Source organism: Elaeis guineensis, chromosome 13 (assembly GCF_000442705.2).
Source record: "Elaeis guineensis isolate ETL-2024a chromosome 13, EG11, whole genome shotgun sequence".
Classification (NCBI taxonomy): domain Eukaryota; kingdom Viridiplantae; phylum Streptophyta; class Magnoliopsida; order Arecales; family Arecaceae; genus Elaeis; species Elaeis guineensis.
In genome coordinates, this window is record NC_026005.2 from 1,313,089 (window position 1) to 1,318,939 (window position 5,851).

The 5,851-nt window shown below is 37.0% G+C and overlaps 1 long non-coding RNA gene across 1 annotated transcript; it reads left to right on the top strand.

Moving 5' to 3' along the window:
• Positions 1-1,891: 1,891 nt before the first annotated feature.
• Positions 1,892-5,033, top strand: LOC140853265 (uncharacterized). Its single transcript, XR_012136288.1, has 3 exons — positions 1,892-2,073; positions 4,183-4,281; positions 4,698-5,033. It is a non-coding gene; the product is annotated as an uncharacterized lncRNA (long non-coding RNA).
• The last annotated feature ends 818 nt before the right edge of the window (positions 5,034-5,851 follow it).

Below are 5,851 nucleotides of genomic sequence, written 5' to 3' on the forward strand. Positions count from 1 at the left end.
AAAAATCATAACTTTTTGCAATGAGCACAAGAGTATACTATGTAGAGAGAATAATACGGATGTCGATGATCAACATAAGAGAAAATTTATAAAATAATTTGGTAATCTTGTAAGTTGCATTAGTGATACGTTATTTATCTACTTATAAATAATATTATTTAAACCAACATAATTTTTTATCTTATGATGTAGCTAAAACATAAGTATTTCAATAAAGGAGTGGGTGCAACCGATGAATTGCACGATTTAGCATGTGGTTCTAATCGAAGGGTTAATCACTACACATCTTGTATCATTGGAGGAATGAGATTTCACACAAAGAAGTTTGAGATGCAACAACGGATCCAGAATAGTGAAATTGCTACAACAGGATATGAAGGAGAAGAAGAGATTGATTACTATGGTGTACTAGGAGATATCATAGAATTGAAGTATGGGTCCAGTAATTTTATATTTTTGTTTCAATGTAAATGATGGGATATTAGTAATAAAAAGATCGATATTCATATCGATTCACAATTTATCAGTATAAATCTTGTATGAACATGGTACCAAAATGAGCCGTATATATTAGCAACTCAAGCAAAACAAGTAATCTATTTGAATGATCTAAAGTATCGAAGTAATTGGCATGTTGTACAAAAAATAACACCTAGAGGCGTATATGACATACCAACTCGATTAGAGATGGATGAAAATTCAAATTTACATGAAGAGGAAGCTTTTTAGCAAGAAGAACAAACATTAGCCGAGCTTTTGATTGATGAAGAACTTGTAACAGCACCTTTGAATAGGACTGATCTTCTGTCCAACGAAGTTGAAGCTGATTTTGTATTTAATCTTGATAAGTCGGAGGACGACGATCAGTTCATAAATGATGATGAGATAGAAGATGACACATATATCGATTACTGTGATTCAGACGACGATCTATACAACGAGAAAGATACAAATATTGATGAGTAGATTTATATTCTTCGTTCAATTTTATCTTTCAATAATGGTATGTGATATAATTGTATTCATTAGAATATTATTTGATTTATATTATTATTATTTAATATTATATTTATTTATATCTCAATTTCTGCAGATATGGCATCAAGAGACAGACGACGATGTTCGCGTTCACAGCTCGCTGCAGATACCTCGGAGGTTGAGGCACTTCCACCGATCTCCGTTGCCGCACTGGCTCCACTATCAGAGGATCCTGCACCAACAGATCCCAATGAGCCGGGTCCCAATGAGGTGGGTCCCAGTGGTATTAATTATTACACTTTATATATAATAAAATTTGATTCTTTTATTTGGATCATACTAATGATTTATTTATTATTGTTTTAGGTGAGTCCTCATCGATGGTGAGGCGAGGGCGAGGTCCATCGAAGAACCTCGCTTTGGAGAGTTGGAGACACGAGCACTTGGGACAATGTCTCCGGATCGAGATACCGACCAGCTATACTAGACCCATTAGGAGATGGTGTGAGTCATGGTAGACTGAGCTGGACATCATATGCCGCAGTTATGCCCCTGTGACCTTCTTCGATTGACATCATATTCTACCGGCTCAGAGAGAGGTTTTCTACACCCACTTATAGATAAAATAAATTATATTATGAATATTTAATTTACATAGTATTTCTCTAATATTTGTTATTGACAGGGTGTATTTGACATCGCTGATTTTGAGGAGGATCGTGTGAGGCGAGCCATCGACACTTAATTATTATTGTGTTTCAAGGACTATCGCCATCACATACATCAGCATTGGTATCGGGTGGTGCAGGATCATGGAGAGGAGGCAGCATAGTAGCAGCCCTATGACAGCATCACAATGGACGATTGGACTACCATATACCGGTGTTGTAAGGATCCGACATATCGGGTTATACATCTAAATTTTTTTTTAGAGTTTAATGACTTAATAATTTATTCTAAAATTAAATTTTTTATCTACTAATTTTATTGATAATTTTACAAAGACGATGTGCCCAGAATGCGGCGAACCGGGCAAGACAGACCATGCCGCATTGTGGGGGTTCGAGATCGTTTGCTTGTCACATGGAGCACATGGTAGGTAGTTTTTAATTTCTAATTAGTATATAATTCTCTAGTTATTTAAATTTTTTTTAATTAATTCTTAAATTGCAGAGAGATGCTGAAAGTGACGAGCTTTCTAGTAGGATCGATATCTATCAGCGGACCTACCAGCGACAGTCGGAGGAGTGGATGACGGAGAGCCAGGAGCTCTTTGTAAATTTTTTTAATTATTTTTCATTCATAATTTAATTTTTATTATAAAATTAAAATAACTATAATTTTAATTTTCAGGATCGTATGACAGATATGAGATTTCAGTCTATCCCTGAGGGCTCGACCACACCCATAGATGATGAGATCTATGATCGAGTGCTCGGTATGAGATCCTGTTATGTTAAGAGTCTAGAGTATGGGATCATTGCTCCGTCATTCTCACGCTCACCTAGGGCGGACATCCATTCTGTGTGCGAGGCTCGACTGACGGAGGTGCAGAAGCAGGCTGTCGAGGATCGACAGCAGATTGCTGAAGATCGACAGCGAGCTCAAAAGTTGGCTACATGCATCGACGACTATCAGCATTTTCAGATCCAGATGATGGAGCGGATGATGCAGATGGAGCAAACGATACAGATGATGAGGCAGTAGCAGGCCGATCCGAGCTCCATCATCGGTCCAAGCTTCATCGAGCGCTCTCCATCCCCAGCTCGTTCTCCAGATGTCGATATTTGACAGCTTATTGATGTACTTCTTTTATTTTAAATATCTTATAATTTTAATTGAATATAATAAAATCATAAAATTTATTTATCAGTTTATTGTGTAAATTTTTTATTTTAATTTTTTTAATTTATAAAAAAGATTATACATATAAATTTAAAATATATAATCATAATTTTTTTTAAAAAAAATATGACTAAATCATTAGCAACGAAATTATTTTCGATGAAATATTCATCGCCAAAAATATTTAACTAACATAATTTAATTTATCAATAAATATATAATTAATAGCGATGAAAAATTATTCGTCATAAATAATTATTAGCAATATAAATTTTCATCAAAAATTATCTTATTTACAATGAAAGTTTTAGTCGCTAATATTATTAATTTTTTTTTTAAATTTTTTTTATTAAATTAATAGCAATGAATTATTTTTGTTGTAAAAAATATTTTTTGCAACGTAAATTTTTCATCGCTAAAACTTTTAAAAATAATAGCAACAAAAATATTTTTATTTCTATTAATTTTTTATTTATCACCGATGATTTTTTTCATCATAAATATCTTTTTATAGATTAAATTTTTCATTCTTTTTTTTAACGACGAAAAATATTCGTCACAAATATCTTTTATTAGCGATAAATTTTTTTTTTTCATCATCAAATATTATCAACGACGGAATTATTTACGATAAAATATTAGCGACCAAAATTTTGTTGCTAATATGTATTAGTGATGAAAATCGGTTATTAGCGATGAAAAGTTTTTATCGCTAATAATCTGTTTTGTTGTAGTGAGAAGATAAAACAAATATCATGAGGGGGTTGGTATTTGATAAATTTTTAAGTGATAGTAATCTATTCTTGATAAAATTATCTTCAATAAAATTATATATATAATCATTAAATTTACTCTAATATCTTTGCAGATGTATTCAATGAAAAGTTTTTGAAAAAAAAAATTAAGATAGAAATGATATTATGTAAAGGACTATGTGATTATAGTCATTGTATAAATACTAATTGGACATGATAATACTATTTCAATATTAAAAAATTATTTTATATCTAAAAATATATTTATAAATTTGATCATATTTTTATATAGATTTGTCTCCAACCACATGCAGTAATCTTTTTCCAGTGTTATTTTTTGGATTATTTTTTTCACCAATCAAATATAGTAAAAATTATTTTCTTCCACAATTATTTTTTCAGATAAATGATTCCCAAATATTATTAGATTATCTTATAATCGGATATATCCCAACCAAACAGATCCTAAAATATGCAGATTTACATCACCATTACAAACTTCATAGGTACTTAATGGCTTGGCTTAAGTAGTTTCCCTCTTGCTAATTAAATTTCTTTCTTTCACTGATTAATCTCCTCTCATCCTTTGCTCCTTTACTTACAGTAACGAGCAATCAATTGCCATCACCCAGAGGCGAAGACCCCAATCCTCACAGGAATTATTTGATAGCGCCTCCATGGATTGCGATAAATCTCTGTTCAGGTTTGTGTTCCTTCATTTGCTGTTGTCTACCGCTTGTAAGTCCACTATTTCGCTCTTCAAATAATTTCTTTCTTTTTTAAAACTATGGTTTTCTAAAATAAGGATGTCAGGATGCTTGTAGGGTTTCAAGTCGTTCATATATTGCTGAATAGGATTTTATTTTTGGTTTAGTTTTTTTAAGAAAGAATTAGTATGGTTCAATCTGGTTTCTTAAGGAAAATAAGAATTCTACTCGTCCCTTATTTTTTTCTGATATATTAAATTATGAAAATTATATGCATTTTAATTAAATTTGTAATTGTATTAGTAAAATGAGAATGACAAAATCTTTTGTCCTCCCTATGTAGAAATTTCGATTTTGTTTCAACATAGGCCTGCAGATTAAATCAGTAAAACTACATTCACTAATGCTGTAGGGACTACAGAATGATATAATTGTCAACGAACATGCTTCATACACTCCATACCCAGTCCAGCCCCTAATTGGTGGGATGGTACACGGGGCCCGCCCCGTCACCTACGTGACCACTCCAAGAACCACTTGGATCCCCGACTTTTGCGGCGGATTGGTATATGCTCCAAGCAACAAATAGACCGGCGTTAAGAAGCGGCACTCAATTGACAAAGCTAGTGCAATAAGCAATGATGACACGTAATAATGCATCCTTTTTGTGATATTGCTTGACGTACCCCATGATGTACCCCAGTATTAAGAGCCGAACTATGTTTGTTTGCTTAGATGGTTTATATAGAGTGTTGCGGCCAATCGCCTCGTCGCCCGATCGCCGGGAAGCGTGCACCTGCAAAAGAAAGTTCGCACTGACCGGAGGCGGCTCCGGCGGGGACCCTCCGACGGTCAAGTCAGAGAGGTGACTGGGCAACAGTGAAACGCAGACAGAGAGCTCTGAGAAAGAGAGAGGGAGAGAGAGAGAGGGGAGCGAGCCTGCGTATGTGGGAGAGACGGGCGGATCGACCCTTTGCACTGTTGCCCTCCCCGGTATATATAGTAGAGCTAGGTATGGCGCCGTCATTAATGGCGCGGACAAGTGAGGAACTGTCAACTCACTGTGGACTGTCAGAGCCGCCGTAAAAACGTCATGTCGCCGTGTGGCCGTCCAATCACCAGGGTTGACCCGGCTCTCGGCGGGACCATGTCCCTAGGTAACTGCGCCGCATGTCCGTGTCAGAGCTGACAACGTCTGGCGGCTGTACGGTGGTTGGAGGAGTCGGCCGACCCCAGGTCGGTGGCCAGCAGAGTGGCGTCGGACTCCTCCGTCGGTCGGCGAGCTTCATGTGGGTCGGCTACCAGACCTCTGGGTTTAGTCGGTCGGGAACGGACCGTGGAATGGCCGTAGTTAGCCGCTGATGGCGTCCGTCGGCCTGTCGTCCGACCTACGATCGGCCAGTCAGAGTCGTCCGTCGGGCCGTTGGTTAGTCGGTCGGGCCCTCCGATAGTCGGTCGGTCGGTCGGGCCGTCAGTCGGTCGGGCCCTCCGATAGTCGGTCGGTCGGTCGGTCCGCCAGCCGGTCGGGCCCTCCGATAGTCGGTCGGTCGGTCGGTCCGCCAGCCG